The 27,137-nt window shown below is 45.5% G+C and overlaps 1 protein-coding gene and 2 long non-coding RNA genes across 12 annotated transcripts in view; 1 reads left to right on the plus strand and 2 right to left on the minus strand.

The window, feature by feature from the left end:
• Positions 1-14,585, minus strand: part of ZNF217 (zinc finger protein 217) — a 38,214-nt gene extending 23,629 nt beyond the window's left edge. The window contains exons 1-4 of one of the 7 annotated variants that reach the window (XM_060620564.3): positions 14,511-14,585; positions 13,513-13,725; positions 13,012-13,075; positions 3,889-3,965 (exon numbers count right to left, since the gene is read on the minus strand). The gene's annotated coding sequence lies outside the window, so the exon portion shown is untranslated. Of the gene's footprint in view, positions 1-10; positions 96-367; positions 596-3,888; positions 3,966-8,777; positions 8,830-13,011; positions 13,076-13,512; positions 13,878-14,510 lie in introns of those variants that run through there. The other 6 variants (XM_060620582.3, XM_060620590.3, XM_060620636.3 and 3 more) reach the window with 6 other exon arrangements.
• LOC132670246 (uncharacterized) lies at positions 1-22,241 on the plus strand. 4 transcript variants are annotated; one of them, XR_009606550.3, is made up of 4 exons: positions 1-87; positions 8,240-8,440; positions 20,445-20,723; positions 21,551-22,241. It is a non-coding gene; the product is annotated as an uncharacterized LOC132670246 (long non-coding RNA). The 4 variants fall into 4 exon arrangements; XR_013554482.2 differs by having other exon boundaries at positions 19,008-22,241; XR_009606544.3 differs by having other exon boundaries at positions 20,445-22,241.
• LOC132670256 (uncharacterized) lies at positions 19,874-27,137 on the minus strand. The gene is made up of 3 exons (XR_013554483.1): positions 26,711-27,137; positions 25,571-25,661; positions 19,874-19,939 (listed from the first exon to the last, which is right to left on the minus strand). It is a non-coding gene; the product is annotated as an uncharacterized LOC132670256 (long non-coding RNA).

Consider the following 27,137-nt stretch of genomic DNA (forward strand, 5'->3'; position numbering starts at 1 on the left):
CCCCCTTTACCTGCGGCTCCGGCTCCTCGGCCATTTCCTCGCTCGGCGGCGGCCGGGACTGAACTGACACCACACGAGCGAGCCGAGGTTTGAATGAGGAGGGAGCAGGCGAGGAGGGGAGGGGGCGGGGAAGGCAGGAGGGAGGGGAGGCGACGGGGAGTTTCTCTCGGCCTTTTGTGCGGACACCTCCCGGCTTCCGCGCCCGCACCGGCCCCCCAAAAGAGACGGGGGGCCACTGGACGCGGGGCGAAACCATCTCCCCGGGCGCCTTGAGAAACCGCGCCTGGAAGACCCACCCCCCCCAACAAGGGAGAGCCCCCCCGCCCCCACCCCTCCCCCGCCCGGGGGATTTGGGGGCCGGGCTCACCTCGGGCGCGGGGCTAAGGTGAGCGGGGCGGGGGTGCGCACGGGGGGCAAAGGCGCGGGCGCCCCCTACTCGTCCGCGCGGGGACAGTGCAGGCGCGGGGGGTCCCTAGAGCCGCCGGGGCGCGGCGCGTCCGGCGCTGGGGGACTGTTGGGTCAGAAAGTGCTCTGGGAGCAGCTGTTGCGCCCTCCCTCGGCCCGGCCGCTCGGAGATGCCCCGCCTCCTGCCTTCACCGGCCGCGGCGGCCCCGCCCCTGAGCCCCGCCCCCGAGCCACGTGGTCCGCGCAGGCGCGCCCCTGCCCCGCCCACCGCCGCGGACTCCGCCTCCGGGAGGCGAGCGAGCCGACGAGCGCGCGCACTCCCGTTCTCGCCTGAGATTCCCGCGCACGCGCGCGCCTTTCACCACCCCCACACACAGTTCCCCCCCCACCCCCCGCCCCTCCACACACACCGCCTCCCGCCATCCGGCTAAACGTGGCCCGCGCGCGCTCCGGCGGTTCCAGTGACAGGTACGCGGGGAGGGCACCCCCCCCCCCCCGGGGGCAGCGCGCAGGCGCAGATCCAGGCCTCAGCCTCGCCGCCTCCCCCTCCCTCGCAAGGTGTGCCCAGGCGAGGGAGGGGCGGGTAGCAGCACTCCGGGTCATCCCGAATTACCAGCAGAAGGCTCTGCGCCCATTTGAGCAGGTCAGAAAGTGAAGTGCACAAGCATATCTTCAGATTTTCGTCAAGTGTGAGCAAGGTCGCGGAGGTGACATGATTAAAATGGTTTAATGGGTATCTTCATAAAGCTATCCTGTAATTGTTGTTTTTCCAAAAGGGCTCGACTTGCGCCGCTATTATAACTTGAGATTTCTAAACTTGGCCTGGGTTCCAAGAATCCACTTGGCTTTGATAGAAACCCACGTGGAGGAAACCGAGTTTAAACTGCGGGGGGGGGGGAGGGGGGAGGGGGGGACAAAACTAGCCTTGCCCCCTCCTTCCCAGAAACAACGTATTTAGAGCGTTTCCTACCCTTCCCTGCTCACAAAAGGAGAAAAAAGGTTACGATTCCGAAGGCCTGTCTGTGTTCCCTCATTTTAGGTTCGCCCCAGGAGGAACCACAGAAGCAACAATCACAACCACTAAGTTTTCTGCCCCAAAATGCAAACGAATTCAAATGTAAACAGAGCTAGGCAACTCACCGAAAACAAAACAGCAAAGTATTTTTTTTAATGGGATATGGGTGTATCCAAAATGGAAAAACTTAAAACCTATCAAGAAAGGCACTTAAAGGATATATTTAATAAATGGGGGGAGGGGGGGGCTATATAAATGCCCTGCTGGTGAGCAATGGAGTTCTTAATAGAAAATGGAATTTTGAGAGACAGCTTCTTAGCAGAGGGGAAGAATTTGCCAAGTGTGATGTTTTGCTGTCATTTTATATATAACTACTAACCCCACATATGGTCTGGTTAGTCTTTTTTAAAAAGGAAGTGAACCAATTACTTACTCACAATTAGCAGTGCCAGAAGTAAATTCTTCGGCCAGACCTCCTTTTTTTTTTTTTTTTTTTTTTCCACCCAAGTACACTGATGTTGATCATTTCTAGTACTAAGGTTCCTTTTCTCAGAGAGGACAAATACCTTCTTTTCAAATAGTTTTTAAACCCTTGTAAGTAGTCACATCCTAAAACGCAATCCAAGGGCACTCTTCATAAACAAGAAACTTCGTTTAACTTCTCCAAACAGCGGGCTTGGAGCATTGCTACAAAAACAAACTATGAGCAAGTGGAACCAGGTTGAGTCTCCACATTAAGTGTAGCCTTACTCTACATGTTAATGGATAACCTTTGAACTCTGAAACCTTGAATGCTGTAAACACAATAGCACTGATAGTTAAAATTCTAGTGTCAAAACTGAGCAAAAAGAGAAGTCCAAACTTTTCAGAAGGGATAGGGAAACAATCAAATGTTTTGACAAATAATGGTTCTACTAAGAACAATGAGGCTTCTGGCTCTCAGACCTTGTTGCTCCTGAATCATTTTCTGAGCAAAAAAAAAAAAAAAAAACGGTTGTGCTTTTTCTCTGTGCCCTTACAAAGCTACCACTTTGTTAGCATAATAGCATCCTATGGTTTGTTAGTTACTGTTTCTCTCCTCCTCCCCCCACCCCACCCCCCAAAACCTTGTATATGTTGTAGCTTTTAAAATTAAAAGAGAATTGTCTTCACTGATCTATCGGCTCAGAGTTTTGTATGCCATCCTTATGTTTGAGCAAAGAATTACAAAGAACCCTGTTCCTGGAGATGTGCCAATAAAACTGGGAAATCGTTGCAAAAATTCTGCCAGTGACTGAGGGCTGGGTTGCAAACACGTACTGTGTTTTTCAATGGACATGGAACGATCTGCATTTGCTGTAAGGGCATCTGTGAGACACAGTCTCCCCCTTTCAAACAGGAAGACTCGCGCTTAAGATTTACTTGGAAAGCATGCATAGTCAAAACAATTAAAAGTGGAAACTCCAAAAGTAAAGGAGAACACTAGGAGCATTTGGTTTTGTAGTAAAAGCGGAAGAACTCATTATTATCCTATGAAATGAAAATGGAAAACCAAGCGTTGGTCTGCATAAACTTAGCTCCACCCACGAGTAATCCTGTTTTGCCATCACTCCTAGCTAGACTATCTCTAAAGGAGTCAGGTGCTGCGGAGAGGCAAGCAACACAAACAAAGAATAGGACCAGAAATGTCCCTTCCCATAGAAGCTGATGCTCTGCACATGTTACTTGGAGAAAGGTCGAAAAAGCCCCACTTCACCTCTCCTTAACGCGACAAACATCAGCTACACCTCGTTTTTCACAATTATCCAAACAGCCCGGCCCTCCTCAAGATATATTTCCCAGTGTACGCTTAGAAAATTGCACCATTATCTCTGATTTAATCCTCGTGATAGGAGACCTCTTCATTTCCCTAACTTCTGGTTTTCTCTCCAGATGCTGCCTGCGACACAGCCTTCTCAGATCTAATAACAAAACCAAAAACCCTTCTAATTTGCTACATTTAACATTTATTGGAATCATCCTGGGAGACTTCGCCTTCATTAGAAGAACAATGCAATACGATCTTCCCATTTCACAAGTATTTATTTTACTGTGGAACTATTACAGAAAAACAGTTTTGGAAACTGTACGTAAATCCTTGGAGCTGAAATGGAGCCAACATAGACACTCGACTTAAAAGAATGCAGTGTTCAGAGCAGGAAAACCTGAAAAACTGCAGTGAGGAGTCAGCAGGAAAAGAAAATGAAAAAGTTAAGGCGAACCTTGCCAGCTCCTGCTAACTACAAAGGACATTTGAGAAGGAAACCAGGGCAGCCCTTTTAACACGACTGAATGCACTAAATTAAGGACGGATCACCCAACAACTCCAGGGAAAGCCACACAACTCTCCTTCCAGTAAGTTTCTTGATCCCACTCAAGTCCTCTCGAAATTTTAAGCCCTCTATAAAACATCGCAATAATAGATGATAAAAATAAATCGCAGAAATCACCTTTCAGAAGTGGAGGCAGCGTCTGGAGCCTGGAGACTTCTCTCGGAGTTTGCCAGCCCACCTGGCTCCGAACAATACTGCAAGAGATGAGATTACTGGTTTTTCCAAGCAAACCGAAAAGGGAGGGGCCAAGTAGAAGGCTCAATTCAAATTGAGGTTTTGATGCAATCATGACTTGATTAAATTAATCGACCTTGATGATGTGCAAAGAGCACAGTTGATTTTTAACTGTATCTGTCCCATTCCCCCTCCACTCTTCGGGCTCGACTTTTGTTTTCTGCCAATATCCTGGATGCTTTTCAAGGCTGACTTCACTCACAATGTAAATGTATAAACTTTCTTTAAAAAATGACATGGGTCGGGGCACCTGGGTGGCTCAGTAGGTTAAGTGCCCAACTTGAGCTCAGGTCATGATCTCATGGGTTCGCGACTTCGAGCCCCACATCGGGCTCTCAGCAGCGAGCCCGCTATGGATCCTCTGACCCCCTCTCTTTCTGCCCCTCCCCCACTTGTGCTTTCTCTCTCTCTCTCTCTCTCAAAAGTAAACCTAAAAATAAATAAACATAAAATATACACATATATATTAATTACATGTGTCACATGGCTTTCAGAGCACCCCTTGAAACCTTTCTGCACTCACCTGATATTCCAGATGGGAGCTCTGGCACAAGGGGAGGGGTTGGAGGAGGAAGGTGACTAACAAAGTTTATTGAAATTTGATGCCCATTCTCATCTCCATACGTGGATCCGCCCACTTACTCAAGCCAAAACCCAGAAGTCCAACTCTATTCCATCTCCATCACCCTACATGCACCTTTAGTCCACTAATTTCTATGTGAATATAGCTCAACGTTGTCCATCTACCTCCGTCTCTAACACAGCACCATCACCTCTCACCCTCTCCTCCAAATACATGGAGCACATAAGGCATCTGCCAGCTTCTTCCTTTCTAAGCTTGCCTCAATACAAGCTCCACCCTAAGTCCAGGAGATCTTTTACAGGGTAAATCAGATCCTGCCACCGCCCTGCTTAATGGCTTCCTATGGCCTGGGGAGGGGAAAGGGGGGTTAAAGAACAAACTCCAAGAGCTGGCCTCCCCAACTCTGTACATCTGGCCCCTGCCTAACCTGCAGCTTCAAGGTTTGGGAAGCCCTTGCCTGGGATTCTAAGCTTCAGCCCTGGGGCCTTCCCTCTGACCCGGAGCCTTCAGACCTGTGGCTCCCTTTGCCTGGCGCCCCCTACCCTTTCTTTCAAGATGGTGGCTTCTGTGCCTGGGAGTGGGGAGGGGGTGGCTTCCCTCCGACAAGGTTTCGGGACCTCTTCTCCCCACGGGTCCTGTCTCAACTATTCCATCACACCTTCTGAGAGCTGCATTAGCCTTAGAATATGATTTAGTCTCTCTGGGCTGCAGTTTTCTTCTCCACCAAATGTGGTGATGATGAAGAGGTGGAAGAGCAGGAGGAAGGCCTTAAAAGTTCTCATCACAAGGAAAAGAACTGTAACCATATGGAGTGATGGATGTTAACTAATCATTTTGCAACGTATGCCTACATCAGATCATTATGTCGTACGCCTTAGGCTTATACAAGGTTATATGTCAATCATATCTCAATAAAACTGGAAAGGAAGGTATTATGTAAATACCTATTTTTCTAGAAGACTCTGGAGAATCAAATGAGACACACTACAGAGCTGTGAACCCAGAGTTTTGCAGGGGCGAGTGGGGAGGCCCGGCATTGTTCTAGGCACAGGAGACAGAGCTTGCGGGAAGCAAAACAAAGCGTTTGTCCCTTTTTATTTATTTATTTTTTTAATGCTTATTTATTTTTTAGAGAGAGAAAGAGACCGAGCACACGTGGGGGGAGGGGCAGAGAGAGAGAGGGAGGCACAGAATCCGAAGCAGGCTCCAGGCTCCGAGCTGTCAGCGCAGAGCCTGACTCGGGGCTGGAACTCACGAACCGGGAGGTCGTGACCGGAGTGAGCCAAAGTCAGAGGCTTAACCGACTGAGCCACCCAGGCTCCCCAGCGTTTGCCCCTTTTTAGAGGGAGACAAACACATAGACAACAGATAGTATGTCTGCCTCATATATTGATAGAGCTGACCCCTTCCTCACCCTTGAAACACTTTTTCCCTTGCTTTGGAACCCCACATTCTATCGATTTCCACCACCGCCCCCTCTGGTCCTCACTGGAGGCTCCTTCTCAGAACCCTTTGCTGGTTCCTTTGCCTCTCCCTGACCTCCAGCCTTGGAAGCACCCAAGGCCCATTGCTGGTGCCCTGTGGTCTCTTTTCCTGTTCATTCCCTAGACGATTCCATCCACAGCCCAATGGCCCAAAAGACCATCTAGATGTTGAGGGCTCCCAAACATATATTTGTTATTTATTTTGAGAGAATGAGATGGGGAGGGGCAGAGAGAGAGGAAGGGAGAACCCCAAGCAGGCTCTGCACGGTCAGCTCTCTCGGAGCCCGATGCGGGGCTTGGACCCGTGAACCGCCAGCTTGGGACCGGAGCCCAAACCAAGAGTCAGACGCTTAACCAACTCAGCCCCCCAGGTGCCCTTCCCCTCAACTCTGAAAACGTATTTCCAACTACCACTCCATCTCTGCATAGATGTCTGCCCACAGCAGTGATCAGTAGATGCGCTCACAACAAACGCATACCGAAAGGAATAGTAAAACACGCAGCTTAGCTGCAGAGAGGTCCGGTGGGGAGGGAATTGAGATTTGGGTCTTCAGGCCAGTCCCTGGGATCTTGGCTCTCTTTCTTCATCTGCAAATAGGGATTCTAACCCCTTCCCTGCCTGCCTCATTGGATGGCTGGCTTGTCGGGGTCAAACCACAGGGGAGCTGGATGTCCGACAACACAGGGCGGCTTTTATGACAACTCTGCTCGTCAACACTGAGTATCCCTCCACAAAGGGCTCTACTTTTTCGTGGGACTATTTTTTTTTAATGTTTATTTCTGAGACAGAGCATGAGCAGGAGAGGGGCAGAGAGAGAGGGAGGGAGACCCAGAATCTGAAACAGGCTCCAGGCTCCGAGCTGTCAGCACAGAGCCTGACGCGGGGCTCGAACCCACAAACCGTGAGATCATGACCTGAGCCGAAGTCGGTTGCTCAACCGACTGAGCCACCCAGGCGCCCCACATGGGACTGTCTTTGAGTATACCTGGGACTCTGGCCTCAGCGTCCCTGGCAGCACTTACAGGAGTCCTGAAACCCAAGCTTCCACCCTTTGCTGAGAAGAGCATACGGGCTCCTTGTCCTGTTTTCTCCTCTTCCTTCCATCTCTCCCTCCTGGGTGAGTTAAGGGTCTAGTGGGCTATCTGTGTAGGTGGTTAGAGATTTCATTTTCTTTTGTTTTGTTTTTGTGGTTTTTGTTTTGTTTTGTTTTTTGTTTTTTGGTCTGAATCAGACTGTTAATGCCACTAAGGGCAGGGACTTGTCCAGACTCCCACCCAGCAATACCTCCTGCATTTATTTCTCTGCCTTGGGATGGATGGACGGTGCGGACCAGAGCACCGAAGTTTCAAAGAGATCCTCTGCCAACAGCAGAGCCGGCAGGCCGGGAGGCTAGCTGATAAGCGCTAACATTTATTGAATTCTTAATGTGTGCTTTTTCACTTTGTAACTCATTTAACCCCTCTAATGACCCTGTGAGGTAGGGTTTATATTTTTCCATTTATTAGACAAAGAACCCAGGCAGAGAGGGATTAAGCAGCTCTCCCAAGGCCCAGAGGCAATAAAATGGCAGCCTCCTTTCCTGTGTAGACACTGGCCAAGTCTTACCCCCACACCCTGCTGGTGCTTCCCCAGGACCTTGAACCAAGCCCAGCACATAGCAGATGCTCATTAAATACTGGACGGAAAAATAAGTAAATAAATAACTGCGTGCCAGGCACTTTACATCTATTATCATCACATCCTCCTAGTAACACAACGGCTACTTTTAGCCTTGCTTTAAATGCAGAGAGGTCAAATATGCATTCAACCCACAGAATGTGGCCAGCATTGTTTGCCACGGGCCTGGGACGCAACTACAAGGGAAGGGAGCTCTACGTGGACCGAGCTACCATTCCGGCAGAAGCGCAGACCATCACCTCTCTGTCACGTCGATCTTTTCAGAAGTCACATTGATCTTTTCAGAAGTCAAATCTGATTACATCAGGGTCCTGCCTAAAACTCCCCGTGTCTCTTAGAATAAAAACAAAATCCCTGATAATGCGGCAGGCGGGATTGGTGGGGGGACTTTATCCCACCAACACTGAGATGTGACTGGAAAGAAACGCAAGAAAAACCGACCCACTGAAGTTCAAGTTAAGTGTTTCTTCCTTGATTCTCTCCTGAAAGGTGGCATCCTGGTGCAACAAAGAAGACGTGGCAAATTGGGGGACACCGCTGTCTGTTTACTTTCTCTCCCGTGTGGAGGGCACACTCAGAGAATCAGAGCTGTCACCGATAAGCATACTGGCCACTGGACTAGCCAAATCTTCACCCCTTGAAGTTATCACTGCCTTTGCTTTAACAAGAGGAAACTGAGACTCAAGATGAGTAAGTAGCCCGTCTGAGGCCACCCAGCTGACAGTTGGTTCCCCAACCTTCCAGATGACAGTGAGGCCAGTGGGCCATTTGAACCCTGTGTCAAACCCCAGCTCTGTCACCAGCCGAAATCTCCTCTCTTCTAAAAATCTACACCGATGCACATTTCTCGACATCCTATTTCCTGAATGTTCACCAGTCAGCCATGAGTGAGTGTCTCTGGGGCAGGGTTGAAACATCCTCACCCAGCATTCCTCCCCACCCCCAATCCTGGAACAACAATATTTCACTTGGTTGCCCCGGGGCTAGCCCCTCCCACCTCAGTCCCTCCCTGGCATTCTTGATGTACCTGCTTACTCTTCCTCCAAGTCCTCCAAAGTCCCCAGTAGACTCCAGATCTCCTTTGAAGGTAGGGAAGAAAGGTCATGCAAATTCACGTCCCAAAGGCAATTAGCAGAGTGCTCTTTTGCACACAGCTGGGAGGCAATAAACGTCTGTGAAATGAAAAATGTCCTAGGGACGCCTGGATGGCTCAGTAGGTTGAGGTTGAGTGTCTGACTCTTGATTTTGGCTCAGGTCGTGATCCCTGGGTTGTGGGATCGAGCCCCACATCAGGCTCTAAGCTCAGCAAGGAGCCTGGTTAAGATTCTGTCTCTCTCCCTCTTCCCCTCTTCCCCACTTGAACTGTGTCTCTCTCTCTAAAGTAATGGAAGGAAGGAAGGAAGGAAGGAAAAGAAAAAATGTCCCAGAAAGAAAGAAAGAAAGAAAGAAAGAAAGAAAAAAGAGAAAATGTCCTAGAAAGAAAAGAAAAGAAAAGAAAAGAAAAGAAAAGAAAAGAAAAGAAAACAAGAGAAAATGTCCTAGAATGGATGTGAACTTTCCATGCCTTCCTTCACATGGCCCCTCACAGCTAATCAGTTACTCAGTTTTATAGACCCTATCATCCAAGTAGCTCTCAAGTGCACCCTCTCCTTTCATATTCCTACCATCCTGTCTTTTCCTTCTGATCTGCATAATAATTTCATAACCGGGTCTCGAGTACCTGTCTTCTTCTCAGCCTAGTAAATTTTTCCTCAATACCACAAATAACCATCCTTCTGCTGCCCTGTACAAAATTCTCCAATTTACCCAAATAAGTCCTAGTTCCCTCTCTTAGGATGCAAAACTACACCATGGCCCCAGCCAACCTTTCAGCCAGATTCATTCCATAAATATTTATTGACCACTCCTTTGTCCCGGGCACTGGCTAGGTAGTAATTAAAGAGTGAGGTACAAAACAAATTGGATTGCTGTCCTCATGGAGTTTATATTTTCATAGGAGAAACAGACATTAAACAAACCAAAACAAACAAAAAAAAAAATATATTAGCATATAATTATAGTAACTACCCTGAAGAGATAATCACTCAGGGGCTCGAAGAAGCCTACATAAGGATATTCATTGCAGCCTTGTTTATAATCGTGACAAATAAGAAACAACCTACAAGTTCATCAAGAGAAAAATGACCACATAAACTATGATATATCCAAATTTAAGAATATAGACAGCAGTTAGAAAGAATGAAATAGTGCTACATATGCCCATGTGCTAAATCACCAAGACGTGATGGAGTAAATAAATAAACAAAGCCACAAAAGGTATGCCATTCTTTTGTTCAAACACACACAATAGTATATTCTCTAAAGGAAATGCAAATATATATATATATATATATATATATATATATATATATAACATATATGTATGTGCACGTTTGTATATTATATATAATATATACATGTGTTTATACTACACAGGGATCAGAAATATATAGGCTGATCATTTCACATTACATACAAATATTGAATCATTATATTGTACAACTCAAGCTAAGAGGTTATATGCCAATCATGTCTCAATATAAGAAAGAAATGTATATGCAAATGCATGAATAAAAGCTGGTTAATTCTCAAATACGGGCAACGGTCCAGGACCCTTTACTGGCAGCTAAATATTTTAATCTTTTAACACGCAAAACACACTCATATTTGACCCAGATAAGTAAAAATTAGCTGCCTATTAACATACAATTCCAAACTACATTAAATACTCTGAGAAATTAAAAATGGAGAATAAAATACTTTGTATTTTCATACACTGCTTTTTTTTCCCACATACTGCTTTTTAATGAACTATTCTCTACTTACCCTTCTCCTTGCTCTGTGCCCACTACCTGTCCCACCTTCGTTTTGAATCTCCCCAAACCCACATGCCACATATGTCCAAAAATCAGTCTGTAGTCATCCTACCCATCCCCCATGGTCCTCTCCACATGCCGCCATGCTCTTCGTTCGGTCACTCTCTTTGTTCGGTGCCTCCTTTATGACATTTGCTGGGTTATGCCCAGCCCCAGATGTTGTCTGAATGGACTACAGGCTCCTCAACGGGAAGGCCAGTTTCCTCCAAATCACAGCACCCAGGAAAGTATCCCAATATTCAGCTGTTCAATGGAAGTAAATATGCTCCCTGGTTCTTCCATTCACTCATTCATTTACTGTCTCACTCAACAAATAGTAAGACCAACTGGGTACCAGGCACTGTTTTAGGTGATGGGAACACAGCAGGAAAGCAAACCCGCCAAAATGCCGATCCTCACGGAGTTAGCACTTAATGTTGTAGTGAATTAAATGATCGGCGCTATGGGGCACCTGGCTGGCTCAGTCAGTGGAGCACGGGACTCTTGATTTTGGGGTTGTGCTTTCAAGCCCCACACTGGGTATAGAGATTACTTAAAAATAAAATCTCAGGGCTCCTGGGTGGCTCAGTCGGTTAAGCATCTGGCTCTTGATTTCAGCTCAGATCATGATCTCATGATCTGTGGGATCGAGCCCCACATCGGGCTTTGCACCAACGGTAGTACAGAGCCTGCTTGGGGTTCTCTCTCTCTCTCTACTTCTCTCTGCACCCGCCTCCCTCAAAATAAATACATAAACTTTAAAAATTTTTTAGTAAAATCTTTAGAAAAGAATTAAAGAATTAAAGGATTCATGTTATGGAGACAGGGGGCGGCGAAAGGGGCCAGAGAGTCGAGGGAGCCGGTGAGGGTAATGTTCAACAGGCTAGTCCCGGAAGACTTCTCAGGTGGAGACATTTGAGTAAAGATCGGAAGGGGTGACAGTGGGAGCCACGCAGAGGCTCTCTCTGGGGAGAGAGCACTCCCAGCCGAGGGATCAGCATGCAAAGACCTTGAAGCGTTATGCCCCGTGGTTCAAGGAACAGCAAGGAAGCCGGCGTGATGTTGTGGCTGGCATGGAGCACTAAGAGGACACAAGTCATAAAATGAGGGTGGACGAGATCCACACCATTTGGGGCATTGTGAGGACAGGACGTTACTCTGGATGAACCTGAGGGCCGGTGAATGGTATGAACAGAGGAAGAATGATCTGGCGGAGGTATTAAGAGTGTTACTAAACAAACTGATAAACCAAGAGTCCTCCTTTGCTGCAATCACTCAGATATTTAAGCGTGTCCCTATTTTCAGTACAACAGCACAACAACAACAACGATAATAGTAACAGTAAGAAGAGGTAAGACAAAGCGTAACAAAAAGGGAAAAATAAAACAATTTATTGAGCCCCTGCTACGTGCCAGAGTCTTAACTCCACACCTGATCTACCCGATCATAGTGTTTTCTCGTTCTCCTGATAACCTGTAGACTTAAATTCATCTGGCAGATGAGGAGACCGTAGCCATTCGAGGTTAACTCACTTTCTGCCTTACTAACTTCTTTAACTTGCTTGAGATTCTACAGCAAGAATGAAGTAGAATTCTAGCCCGAACAAATTCCAAAGCCCATGCTGACTCATGCCATTCTGTTCTGTACTAAGCGGTTGACTTTGGCCTCAGGAGACTAGAGAATAATAATAGTGACCATCGATTAAGTACTTCTTATGGGCCAAGTACATTATTTGCACCATTTCTGGATACCCAGGCAGAATCGGTACCCTCGTCACCCAGATTAGAAGCCACACCTCCGAGTGGTGAGACAGGTAGTGAGTTCTAGGGCTGAGCTCTTGAAACGGGTTTCCAGGTTCAAACCAAGACCCCGGGCTACCCAACTATTGCCTTTGCCGTCTCACCGGAGCTCCCTCCCCACCTCCACCCCTGGCCTTTTACAGACAGAGGTAAGAGTCATCACTGACAGGTGTATTTGGAGGAATAAATAAGTCCTCACTACTAAAATGCCTTGGGGGGAATTTGGCACATAGTGAGCGTTCAATTAGGACAGGCTAGTGTCACAAAGACCACTGCCCACGGCCACACAGGAGCTCGCCCGCACTCAGAACCAGGTCTGTTCTCAACCACTGCACGGCCCTGCCAGGGTACTTATTCTGGTACCCTTATTCTGGGCGGGAGAAGAGAAGCAAGAGTGTTTCTATGACGTGAGACAGACAGTCAGAGCTGGCCCCGGGTCTGTCCACTCCAGAACCTGAGCAGCTCTTGACCACCAGAACGACTCCTCAGTGTAGACAAAGCAAGTGGAAGTCTTTGAAGAAAGATACCTCAATCCGAGTGATCCTCGAGGAAGCTGGGAGATACCTACCTGCCTTTCAGGGTTCTTTGGACACCTTCTCCAAACTGGAGGTCAAGCGAGACCGGAGAGGCACCTAAAGAAGAGGGTCAGAGGTGAGTGGCTCCAGGGAAGCGTGCCAGGTGGCTGAGCCCCTGTCTCCCGACCACAGCTCTCCAGCCACACCCTCAAACAGGATGCTGGGGTTTGGGGAAAATACTGGAGAGGAGATTAAGGTTAGAGCCACGCCCCTGGTAGGTATAGAGTGACCAAGAAATCAGGAGTCTACACTGAAGATTGGCCGTCTGCCTTGGTCCTCCGTAGTGCGGTGGACCCAAAGCCAGCTACCCCACTATTTCACTCGCAGCCAATGTTCTTCTTCGGCTCAGCAGCTCCCAAAAACGAACATGCAGATTTCCTCAGAAACCGGAACTGAATCAAACACGGTCCTCAGAGCCAGCGTAGACCCAAACCCTGGCTCCCAGCTCAGCTGCTGGGAAACCTCAGCCTCCTGACTCGACTTGCCTGCCTCACCTGTACAATGGGAAGAACATCGCCGCCCGCTGCACGGGGCCCGCTCTGGAAGGTTACAGGAGCTAATCACAACCAAACCTTAAAACGGTGCCTGGCACACGGCCATCAGCTCAGTAAACATCAGCCAAAATGACCTTAGTCATTATTGTCTCCGAACGTCTCCGTTCTAAAATAGCCCATCCGCTTAACGAATCCCTTTGGCTTCTTTGACAACTTAAAAAAAAAAAAAATTTGTGCTTAGCACATTTTGTTGACGTATTTTTACAAATACCAAGCCTGCCCGTCCTCTTAAAAATATTTTAAGAGATTATATTTTGTCCCCACTCGCTTTGAGGAACTGCTTCGGAGCCACTGAGTGGGCCAAAAACAGCAAGAAAGCAAAGGAGGATAATAAAACCTCTTTCCTGAACTTTTTCCAGAAAAACAAAAAACAAAAAAAAAAAGAATTTCAAGATTCAGATTCTGGGCTTTTAAGGACCATCTTGCTAAGTATTTTCTTATCAAGTTCCTTCTTGTTTTCTCCCCTCCCCCCCCCCATAAACACGACAGTAATGAGATAGTTTCTTCTTTCTCCCTGCCTCCAAAAAAAAAAAAAAAAAAATCTGTCCCATAAATTTCTCCCAAACCCACGCAACCGAATTTTCTACGAGGATTTGTAAGAAACTAAGAATCTCTGAACAGAAACGAACCGCTCCCGAAGCAGTTCTCATTTGAAGTCAACAAATAAGCACAACGTGTCCCCAAGGAAACAAAGTAGAATTTGGACGATAAAATGGCTCTGCCCCTAATCCCCGGTTCCCCCGAGCTGCAAGGCTGCACTGGCAGGAAACACATATGCCATCACAAGTCTCTGCTAGTTTTCACCAGTATTTCTGCATCAGCCCGCTCAGCCGTATGGACCCAAGTAAGACACCCAGCTTTAAAAAAAAAAAAAAAAAAAAGAAAAAGAAAAAAGGAAAAGAAAAAAAACTGGTAAAGGAAAAGAAGAGCACGCTGACCTGATCATTTCTACCTTCCCCGGGGTGGGTAGACAGAGACCAGAAGAAATGCGGGCGCCCCTCCCCCGCCAGAACCGGGCTTCCCGTCTGGGTGGAAACTATCTCATTACCACATTTTCAACAAGTAGACCCGGTTTCCTCGTGTAATCAGAGTTAGTCTGTGGTTGTTTGGCAGTCTGTGCATGCCGTGTTTTTAGAGCTATAGAAAATGTGTATTTATTTATTTTGTGATGGCTGCGACCATATGACAAACAGAAGCCAGCCTCAGCCAGTGATTTATAAGAGCTCGGGGAAGCAGTGCCTTTAAGCATTTTAATAGAGGCGCTCTCATCCTTTGTAAGTGGAAGTGTAAATTGGTACAGTCCTTTTGTAAACAACTCCGCGAGGCAAGTCAAGGGCCTGACAAATGTTCATACATTTGGGTGCAGCAAGAACATTCCTGGAATCAGTCCTAAGGAAATAGTCCTAATAGAGGACAAGGGGGCTGCGAACAAAGATGTTCATGGCAACAAGATTTACTATGAGGGGAAGGAAAATACACACATACTCCCTCCCCGTATGTGGGGAAACACGCGAATAAAGAAAGGGTTCGTCTTCCAAGTTATCCCCGCTCTTGCCCACGGCCATTTCAAAATTTAAAAGCTGCGAAAATATGCCACTGAGAAATAGTTATAATAGCAAGTGGAAAACTCAGGACGCAAGAATCACATTTTTAGTAAAATAGAAGTCTTCTTATTAGTAAGCAAAAAAGGGAGATACAGGTATATGTAAAATTGTTTCAATTGGTTTTCTTATCAGGGACGTTTTAGTATGGACTGGGTATTATGTGATACCAGGAACTAACAGTTAATTCACTAATTGTGATAAAGACATAGTAGGTTATTTGAAAAAAATGCACATATTTTTTAGAGATATATACCGAAACATACAGGAGGAGAATGACGTGTTAGAATTTATAATACTTAAGCAAATTTTTAAAACAGAATTGAAGCGATGTGCTTAAAATTGCAAAACGGGGTGAGGGCTATGGGGGGGGATTCATTTTACTATCCTCTCTACCTTTACATGCATTGCAAAATTTTCATTAAAAATTTTTAAGGAGGGGAGCTCAGTCTGTTAAGCATCTGACTTCAGCTCAGGTCATGATCTCCCGTTTCGTGGGTTCGAGCCCTTCCTCAGGCTGTGTGCTGACAGCTCAGAGCCTGGAGTCTGCTTCGGATTCTGTGTGTCTCTGTCTCTCCTCCCCTCACACTCTGTCTCTCTCTCTCTCAAAATAAATATGTCAGCATTAAAAAAAAAAAGTCTTTAAAAAAAATTTAAGGGGTTGTTTTTTGATAACAGAATATGTAGGACCTTTTTTTCTTACCTCCAATTTTTCTTAAATGATTTTTCTATGAAAACAGGAAGAGTTGGCAGTCCCACAGAGACGTTTTTATTGCTGTGTTACAGTAGTGAATCCCCAGAATGCTGTGGTATGCCTGTGTACCTTCACTGAACTCATAAATGGCCCAAATCCTCTCTCTGGGGTAGCACCCTGCCATCTAAGACTATGCTGTAAATGTGATCGGCTGATAAAAAGCCCAGCTGCCACGGACCATTTTAAAGGTTAGGAACCATCTAAACACACACACACACACACACACACACACACACACACACACCACTTCTTGCCTCTTCGGTGCTAAGTGGCAACAGACTCTTGGTTTTACTTCCAAAGTTTCATGCAATAATCATGTAAGCATCAAACAGCACGGAGTTCAACATGCCACCAAGCTGACTCAGAAGGAAGGTTCCACATTCCTTAATTAGCAGCATCAGAAAAGTAGCACTTCCTGCACTGGAGTTTCCCATTTCATCCAGCTACTCATGGGCTCAACCCACCCCACAGGTTCTCACAGAGGAGTGCCATGAAGTCTGGAAACAGAGACAGTGTTCTTTAATTTATCTTAATAATTCCCTTTGTTCCTCTTTATCCTGCCTTGTTTTATTCGTCACACTCTTCATCCTCTTGTATGCTGATTTTTGCAGATTGAAAGTGTCCGTGGTAGCATGATGTATGTCCTTTGTCTCCAGACTTCACGGACACGCTGGAGATACTGAGATCACAGTTGGGAACAGAATACGTGAACACTTCACCCACTTGAAAATACAGTCCTCTTGGTTATTAATAGCCAAAAAGATTCAAAGTACTACTGGACCAGAAGCTTCTTTTTTAGTACCAATTACTTAAATTAAGTTTCTGATCTGTATTAAAGTTCTCTGGCACAACTCAGGCAGGACGCAAGTGCATGAGGAAGATTTCCAAACAAGATTACACGGTTTTCCAATGTGATATATTTGATCATCTTTGAAAAGGCAGGGGCAACACAATTGCAACCTTAATTGAAATGTCAAATTCTCATTGGATTTAACCACTGTAACAATAATTTACTGTGAACTTCAGAGGTTTTGGAGAAATGTACAATAACCCTAAGCAGGTGACTGACAGATTTGACAGATGCTTAAAAAAAATACTATTTGGGAAAAAAAAAAATACTGCTCGGAAAAAAAAAATACTCTTTGGAAAACATTATTTTTGCCCTTTGAGGGACCCTAAAAATCCATTCTATGATGCATTATTCCATTTTCCCCTTGCAGTCTTCCCTTCCTCAATCTATGTCTTTTCAAAGAATTCTTCTCCTCTTTGACCACCAGGTTGATAGATTTATATTTGCTTTTTAATCAAGTACCTTAACTGTAAGAGAGTAGATAAGAAAAGCTCATAGTCTAACACCCCGGGAGAGAGCAAATGTTTGCCTCAGTGGCAAACCCACGTTCTCAGGGGTCTAAGAGCAAAGAAGTTCCACTTGGGGATTTTATTTCTTCTGAAAACATCTTCTGGTATTTGAGAACGTCTGATGCTATTTAGTGGGGCAGACCAACCCCTGATTAGATCTTTTAAGAACAAAAGCCTTTCCTTCTGACCCCAGAGAGTAATGAATTCCTTGTAACACTACGTGATAATTATGATGAAAAGCGTATTTTAAAATCAATGTACTTTAAATAACAATCACGTCAAGTTGAATCCAGAACCAAATTAAATCGACTTTGGCCTTTTGGTGTTCTTGGGTCATGTAAGAGCTGGGTTTGACTTTATCCCTGACTCAGTCTCCCTACTCCCTCCTTATATCACAAGACACTGTAAGGGGCATAAAAAGTGCCCCATGACTATGATATTGTCTTCTTGGAGACCTAAAGAGGTCATATATATTTTTTCTTGAAAATAAAGTTTATAGGGGCGTTTGGCTGGCTCAGTTGGAAAAACACATGACTCTTGATCTCAGGGTTGTGAGTCTGAGATACACCCATATTGGGTGTAGAAATTACTTAAAAACAAAATCTTAAAAAAAAAAAAAGAGAGAGAGAGAGAGAAAATAAAGTTTGTACAAGCAATACAGTGTAAGACCTGACCCTGAACCCAAGAAGCTGAGTCTTTTTTCAAAGAAGTTGAGATGGAAACACAATTGTTTTAATTAATATTTGGGGGATGGTCTTCACATGTCAGTGAGAATTTTGCTCAGAAAAAAATGATATCCGAATTCACTCTAAAAAGTGATGTCTCCTTCCATTTCTGTACATTAGCAAATGATTTCTGCCCTCTTCTTCACTTTTCCAAATTATGAAAGATTTTTACGGCTTTCTTCATTTTCCAAGTATGCTGCAAAACACTGTAAATATCAGAGAAACACTGGAATTTCAACCTGGAATCATTCAAAGTTTCTGCTTGGAATCCAGGGCACCCGCCATTGACAGCATAGTCTATTGTATTCTGTTTACATAGAATCCAGATGAATGGTACCCACCTGGAGCTGTTCAATGGACTGAAAATAATCTTAGCAAACGTGTAATGGTTTGGGTACAGCCACTGCTACGTCATCATCGAGCTGGGGCCACTGCTGCTGCCACTGTCTGTTAGATAGGACCTTCAAACCCTGCTGGCCTTCTTGATAGTTCTTTGCCTATCAGTGGATCATTAGTTGGAGCATTTCCTTAGTCATAGAGCCTGGCCGTTCGTTGGGATGTTCTCAGGAGGAACTACGGTTGAAGATAACAGAATGGTTATTTAGACGTGAATGTGGTGGGGGGGGGGGGGGACACCTCTTTCTTCTCGGGGGCTCAAGATTGTTTCGTTATTTTCTGATTCTTGAACTTTTAGCTCTTCTTAAGAACAGAGATCTGATTTTTTTTTTTTAAAGCTTTCCGATGACATTTGAATGTTGAAGTCTTTTGAAAATATTTACATTTTCCAAGCAGCTAGCAACACTCTCTGTCTTCTATAGTTCTCGAGATTAGGGAAAATAAGAGAGAGCTAGAGAGTTGGCAAGCAAGTGTATCATAACCTGGCAAAGACATTCCTGAGCAAAACTATATGGGTTTGAGCTTATTGGAACATTTGAAAGCAATTAAAATGCTTCCCCCCCCCACCCCAAACTTATTTTTGTCCTTTTTTACTTTAAGCACACAGAGGCGTACAGCTGAAAAATAATATGACAAGCGTGAATGAGTCATCAGGCGGATCAAGCCAAGAAGCTACTGTCAGGGGTCTTTATGGAATATACTGGATGGAATGTCTATCATCCACGCTTTGGCTTATCGGAGGGGTCAAGACCAGCCCTTTAAGAAAAACTGATCAGCTTCCCAATATTCAAATTCCTACTTTTTGACCTGACACAGAATATCCTGCCTTGTGTCAAAAATACCATCTTCCAAACTATACCGTCTTCCAAACTGTGGGGATAGACACTGAAAAGAGGCCTATGATGCAACTATATATAAAGTGTGTGTGGAACACACGTAAACGGAAGATAGTAGAAGCCACGGGAGATGAATCAGAATTATTCAAGATAACTCCACAATGAGCTCGAAGAATATCATTAGGTCTACGGACCTGCCTTATTTTAAATACAAGTGCTCTCAAACTTTACAATACCTCGTAGGAAAAATTACAGGGTGTATACTCCAGTATGCAGTCGACAAGTCCGTAAAAATGCCACTTTATTTTTATGATTGGAAGCCTTACTGTTCATTGTAGAAAATTTGAAAACCGCAGAAAATACCCCAAAAGCTGACACCAAACACTCAGAAACAGCCACGGTTCCTACGTTGCTGTGTTTCCCTGCACCTTTATTCATTTGTTTGTTTGTTTATTTTCCCTGCACCTTTTTAAAAAAGACACAGTATTTGGTAGGGTCCTGCTTTGTCCTCATCTGAGGGTTCACAGTGACGGTTTTTCTCAGGTGTTAAATAATGTCAGATTCTCCAATCACGTCTTGTTTTCTTTCTCTTTTAAAATCTACAAAATATGAATGCTGTACAGACCCCCAACCGGCTCACCCATCCGCCTTCCACATACAACACCTTCTGGTCAGGGAGGGTGGTGCAGAATATCTCTGAAAAGTGAAACAGAAAAAAAAAAAAAAAAAAAAAGTTTCACTCACAGTTGAATTCAAACCCTAACAGGTAAAGACTTTCATACCAGGAAACTCTTCCCCCCACCCCCCTCCTTTATCTTAAGATATTTCAGAGCAAATTATCTGGGAATAAAGACCACAAAAGGGGTATTCACGTTGTAAAGGTAAACCAAATTGAGAGGGTAATTGTCTCCTTAAAAAAAAAAAAACAAAGTCTTAGCTCTGGTCTTGGTGACTTGGAGGGAGGGCCCTGGGTGGCTGGAGAACCACCGTGGGAGGGGTACCGAGTTTCTCTGTGTACCCTTTGTGCTTCCTGAATTTGATATCAGAAGAGGGCATTCACTTCTTTTAAAAATACAGACGTAGATTTTTTAAGTACGTATGTCTGAATTGCAGTCTTAAGGGATCAAGCGCATTAAAGAAAAAACGTAACCACCTCTGTCTCCCGAGGTTCCTCACCTCCTCCTCTCACCTTCCACTTTAGAATCAAACGGCACTAAAAACAGAACACCTGCTCCATTTTGACCATGAGTACGTTGTCAGAGAGGCCTTGAAGGTGCCTTCCCAAGTGGATTACCTGACCACATAAGAGAGAGACAGGTAATTTATGAAAGGACTCTTCGGGGCATTTGTACTTTGTCTATTTCCAGCCTGTTTCAGCTTTCTCGGGACCCACCCGACCTCGAGGATGGTGAGCGGGCTCCTGGGAGTGAAACCGATGTCCGATTTGTCGATTTGTCGCAGTCCAGAGCGAGATGCTACGGTGAGCTCCACCTGAGGGCTTCCTCCACACCTTCCCACTCCGCCGTGTGGGATTAATTCAGACATTTTCTGAAGTATTTACTTAGACGCACTCTCCTTCTGAGTCAGTATGGACTTTGTTCATCCCATTTCCTTGAAATATGTCCACCTTCATGGGTGAACACAGGAGCGCACTTTCTTCCAGAGCACACGTGGATAGTATGTATTTACAGAGATGTCAAACAGACAGACATACAAAAAACAAAACATGTAATATTTGAGCTTCCCTCCCAAAGGGAGGACAGGTGCTTCTCTGGCTTGTAGTAAACGTTGCAAGATTGGTAATTTGATACATAGCGTGAGAATCCACTGCGGGGCGTCTCTCTTTTTTGTCTTTCTTTCTCTCTTCTCATCAGACTGTGTGTCTGGCTTGGAGAACCAGCCAGGGACCCAGGTAGTGGTGAGCCCAACAACCTGCCACACCAGACTCAAGTGACAAAAAGTCTGATTGCGCAATATTCTCAGCAGGTTGGCTTTCCACGTTCTAGAAAACGTTTTTAATGGGTTTGAGATCCTTTCACACTAAGCACTTTGGGCTTGAACTGTCGTGCCTTGTCATGAAGTTGTGTTTGGAACTGTGGTGAAAGTCGGGATTTTTCTCTTCCTCCTCTTTTTTTTTTTTTTTTACCCCCCCCCCCCCTTTAAAAACAAGATAAGCCCCGTATGCAAATAGAGTCCACAGCGACCACCACCGTCCTGGTTCTCAGCTTTATTTCTCCTGCTGCAGAGCCTGCCTTCACCCATTATGCGCTATTTGCATACCTTTAACATTAGAAACATTTATTCCAGGAATGAGTCATTGGAGGCATCTTCTGCGTTTACAGCTCGGAAGCTGGATTCAGTAGCATTAATGCCAGAAGAATGGATGTCTTCTGTATTAAAAACCTCGGGATTGTTTGTGCGTAGAGAGAGACAGAAAGAGAGAGAGTTTCCGTTTTGTTTTTGTTTGTTTCATTTGAAGAGTGAAATGTGCTCAAATACATTAAAGATAATGCTTGAGATATATTTAGGTACATGCTTCACACCCTAAAGCAATATGCGGTATGAATGAGAATGTCTCACTCTGCGGGGAGAGAAATGGCAGACTATATACCCTTCCTGAGCCGGCTATAACCAGCCTCTCAAACAAGAGTGAGGGCTGAGTACCTTGAACATTTTTTTCCCCCAGCTCTACTGCGATATAATGGACACACGACATTGTGGAAGTTGAAGGTGCACAACCTGTTGATCGGATACATTCGATTTTGACAGATGTCTTTTAATGGAAAAAAAAAAAAAAAAGGAAAGAGAAAGACAACCCCAATGCTTTTCTCAGAGAGAACAGGAAGCCTGAAGGAGGAAGTATGTGACAGTTTATTTTTCAACAAGCACACAGTGTCAAGTGAATGAAATCCCTCTGGAAGCTGTAAAAAATGGAGGCTGGAAGGTGGCTGTGTTCAGGTAGCACAAAAGGCTTCTCAATATTTAGAACCTTTTTCTCAAAGCTAAGTTATTAATGAAATCCAATATTGCACTTTTCCAAAAGGAAACACTGAGTCATTCATGAAATGATCTAAGATTTCGAAACTTGCTTACACCATTTTTTTTTTTTTTCTCCTCCTTTCCTACCTGTGCCAAAAGCAGGCTCAGAAAAGCCAACCAGTAACTGTGGCCTAAATCCAGGGAGCCGGCCAAATTAGCCGAAGAATGGAGTAATTTAACAAAGACTCCCGATGCCCCAGAGGGTTCCTGTCTCACCCCATTGGCAGGCCAGAAAGGGCCTGCCAGCCTCCCTGGGTCCAGAGCCGAGGGGCCTCTGTCCCCGCCTCCCTCCGAGGGAGCCCGTGATTAACCAGTTCTGGCACAGCGGTTATTTGGCCATACCCCTGGCCTGCCTCCAAGTTTCGTGTGGAACAACAAATGGGCGTGGGCCCCCAGATAGGCAGGCCCGTGTTCCAAGGAGGCAGTGAACACTCACGGCCAAGAGCCCTGCACGATGTGGCCAGAGCTGGGGTACAGCCGAGAATGCGTTCGGGGAGGGAATGCCAGCTTCTCGGTCCGTTTATCGAGGGTGTCTCCACTTAGGCCATTAAATAGTGTCCAAAGACAGTCAACACGCGTGTGGGTCAGGAATAAAGTGTGAGTCAGGTCGTTCTGACCCCCTCCTCTCTCTCTTGCTGCGGAAGAGGGTTTCCAGGTGCTTGATTATTTTATTTTATTTTATTTTACTTTATTTTATCTTATTTATTTCACTTGTTTCATTTCATTTCATTTATTTTAGGAGAGAGAGAGAGAGAGAGCACAAGGGGGAAGAGGGGCAGAGAAACAATCCCAAGCAGACACCACGCTCAGCACAGAGCCCTTTGCAGGGCTCGATCCCACGACCCTGGGACTATGACCTGGGCAGAAATCTAGAGTCAGACGCTCAACCGACGGAGCCACCCCAGTGCCCCGCAGGTACTTATTTTTAAAAGCATGACTTTAGGGGCGCCGGGGTGGCGCCGTCGGTTGAGCGTCTGACTCTTGGCTCAGGTCTTGATGTCACGGTTCATGAGTTCAAGCCCCATGGTGGGTTCTGCACTGACAGCATGGATTCGACTTGGGATTTTCTCTCTGTCTCTCTCTGTCTCTCTCTCTCCCTCTCTCAAAAATAAATAAACATTGAAAAAAATTAGTAAATAAAAACACGACTCTAGATCAGAGTACTTTAAGAATGACACCACCAAACTTTCTGAATAGGCACAGGGGAAAGCTCCCGTTTTCATCTTTACAAACACCCAGAAGTCCATGTAGATAAATCATGTAGACAAGGAAACAGTGCTTTGGTCCAAACAATACAGGAAACGCCTGGAATGGCGCCTCCTTAACACAACGCCCTATGTTTGCCTTGTACTATTCAAAGGATTTTACAGATACATTATCTTCAGACGACTCTGCGAGGTAGAAGGGGGAAGCGCACTTGCCCATTTTACAGATTAGGAAACCAAGGCCCAGAGAGGCCGTGGCCTTTCTAAGGTCACAAACTCAGTCAACTGCAGAGCCCGAACTTCGGTCCAGGACTCCTGACGAGGAGGCCCGATCCTCCCCCTCCTCGCCCCGTCCCTTGTAACCGGGCTCCGAATGTTCCCTTCCGTGTGATGTTCCCGGCTGTATGTCCGGGCTCTGTAGGCTCCCGGGTCTGTTGCTTTTGCCCCGCAGCCTGTGTTTCCAATTCCTAGGATTCCCAGGAATATTCAAAATCTTACTTCTGCCCCCTACTTTGAAGATTCTGGTCCTTTTTCGCAACGGGGGATGTACCTATTTGACCAGGAAGTGGTCCAGGCTCTGGAGTTCGTGTAGAATGACTTCCTCTTTTTCTCCCTGAATTTATTATGGTATTAATTTGATCCCAACACCTAAAAACAAAAAAATCCCAGACTCCGCACCGCGTACGAGGGACTTTTTAAAACAAAAGACTCTCCTCCACTAAGATGTTACTAACAATCACCAGGGATTTTAAATTTCCTGTGTGTGTGTGTGTGTGTGTGTGTGTGTGTGTGTGTGTGTGTGTGGCTCTTTCACACTTTTTTTTTTTTTTACAAAGATTTTTTTTTTTTCCTGGTCATTTAGGAAGCAGCATATTTTTAAAAACTATCTTATTGTTTTTGTGTCGCTCACATGGGGTAGTTCATGGGCGGTTATCACTAACACCAGAAGGAAAAATATTGCAGACCTTCATGACAAACCATTACACTGACATAGGTCTGGCTTATTTAGAATATGCCCAGTAAGCACTGGTTAAAAATTGATGATTCGGGGCAGTCTTTCTCCACTGATTTTTGTAAAATACCTAGGAGACCTTGAACATTCTGTTACAGTTTTACAATCACGGAGAGGAGGACGGAAGGTGGTGTTCGCGAGGGATATTGCTTTATTACTCAGCTAAAAGTCCCTTTGGCTCTAAAAGTCCCTCCTCCCGGCTGCTGCAGGCTGGGAGAAGTCAGCATTTTCTCTCTCCCTTACTGGTGCTTTTACCATGCAGAAGAGACTCCATTTTCAAAATCTGTGAAAGAAAATCTTGTGCTTTTAGCGAATGACTTTCCCCCTAGTGGGCAGAGACCGCCCCCCCCCCCCCCGCCCCTTCTTTGCGAAGCAAGAGCCACTGGGTGAGAGCAATCTGTCACCAGCTCACGTGGCTGTGATGGAAAGCCCTTTTACATGCTGTTCACCATGTCTCAGGCACTGTTGTGTGCTTTTATCTTTTTTTAATTAAAAAAAAATTAAGTTTATTTATTTATTTTGAGAGAGACAGACGGTGTGAGCAGAGGAAGGACAGAGAGAGAGAGGGAGACAGAGAATCCCAAGCAGGCTCCCCGCTGCCAGCACAGAGCCCGACACGGGGCTCGAACTCACGAACCAGGAGATCATGACCTGAGCCGAAGTCAGAAGCTTCACTGACTGAGCCACCTCGGGGGCCCTTTCTTGCACATTTTTAAATATACAAGGAATATTTTTATTTATTTATTTATTTAGTTTTAGATTTTATTTTTAAGTAATCTCTACACCCAATTTGCCCAACATGGGGCTTGAACTCATGACCCGAAGATCAAGAGACAAACACTTCACCAACAGAGCCGGCCGGGTGCCCCAGAAATACCTCCTAATCTTTAAACACGCAAAGTGGTAAATGTGTCATCTTTTAGCAAGCAGGTTTGGATGCCAATAAACTAAACCACGAGTCGAAAAAGTGTCATTTTTCTTGGATAACTCAGACTTTTTCAGTGCCCTCATTCTGTACTGAATAACCATCCATGATGAAATAGAAAGAACATTAAGTCAAATTGTACCTACGTGGACTCTACGACTTTCCCTGGAAACTTCTTTCCTGGGGCCAAATTCCTAATATGGGTTCTGTTCTCATGGTTATCTCTTCTTCCTCCTCCTAAACAGAAAGTGCGAAAATAAAGGACTCGGTTTTTAAACACACACACACACACATTTTTAAATGCAGCACACACACTATGCATATTACAGTGCAGTTCTAAAAAGAGAAAGAAAAACTGTCTCTGCAACATAAGGGAAGTATGCAGCACTCACACGGGTCATTAAGACTTGCCTTTATTATCATGTTGCTAACCACTAAGGGACACATGCAATGCTGTGACAAGCATAATTTAATTAAGCTTTCCATTCGGTGTTGTTTGAAAAGACCTGAAGGCTCTCACCGTAAAGTAAACCCAGTGCACATCCCACAAGAAAAAGTGGAAATGATTTCACCGAATGAAGGAACTCAGCGAGCTTTTTCCTTCTTATCGAGCAAAATGGATTTACGCCGATAAGCCGGACCCCGTGAGCGCCAAATGCTGCCCCGGTGCCTTCACAGCGAAGTCGCCTCCCCCCCACCACACACAGGAACACAGGATGTTTACTCTTCACCCAAACCTTAACCAAAGGAAAATACAGCAAACGAGTCATCTGTGTAAAATCCATGGACTTCTTACGTCTTTGGCATTCCAGATCTTGGATTCAAATAAATAAAAATATTTACGAAGCGATTCATCTGTAATCTGAGTGAAATCATGACCGTGTGCAATATATGAAAATCGTACCCCCCTGGACAGCCATTCAGCAGCATACTTCGATTGCAGACCTACTCTGCTGGGCAGTATTTTAGGGGAAGGCGGTCTATTGAGTCCTTTAAGACTCACAGTCCTTGGGGGCTCCTGGGCAGCTCAGTCACCTCAACATCCAACTTCCGCTCAGGTCATGAGCTCAAGGGTTCGTGAGTTCCAGCCCCACATCGGGCTTACCGCTGTCAGCACAGAGCCCGCTTCGGATCCTCTGTCTCCCTCTCTCTCTGCCCCTCACCACCCCCCCCCCCCCCGGCTTTCAAGCATGCTCTCTCTCTCTCTCTCTCTCAAAAATAATAATGATGATAATAAATAACTACACATAAAAAAAAGACTCACAGGTCCTTGAAACCATACTTACTTTCTTACAGCCATGACAAAATGGAAGTCTTGCAAACTGTGGCCTGGCACCTTCCTTTTGTTTTTGTTTTTCTTCTTCACTGAAAATGTATCGCGCGCCTACGGTGTGCCAGAATCCGGGTTGGTGCAGAAATGCAAACTTTCACGCGCAAAAAGGTCCTGGCCAGAGGCAAAGTTCTATTTAGCCGGGTCGACAGACATTAAACAGGCGAATTCTAGTGGAATCCAACCATTTGTAATCATTTGGATTACGAACAGCTTGATTAAGGATGCATAGTGGCCAGGCCCTCCCTGGGAGACTAGGGGTCACTCGCATTCTGAGTGTTACCCCAGGGGAGTTAGATGCAGGAGTCCTGAGCCGCACCCTGCAGGAAGTCTTTAACTACAGTCGGAATAAGTAATCAGAAAAATTACACGGCACTGGGGCG

The sequence above is a fragment of the Panthera onca genome, chromosome A3 (assembly GCF_046562875.1).
Source record: "Panthera onca isolate mPanOnc1 chromosome A3, mPanOnc1 haplotype 2, whole genome shotgun sequence".
In the NCBI taxonomy this organism is placed as follows: Eukaryota; Metazoa; Chordata; class Mammalia; order Carnivora; family Felidae; genus Panthera; species Panthera onca.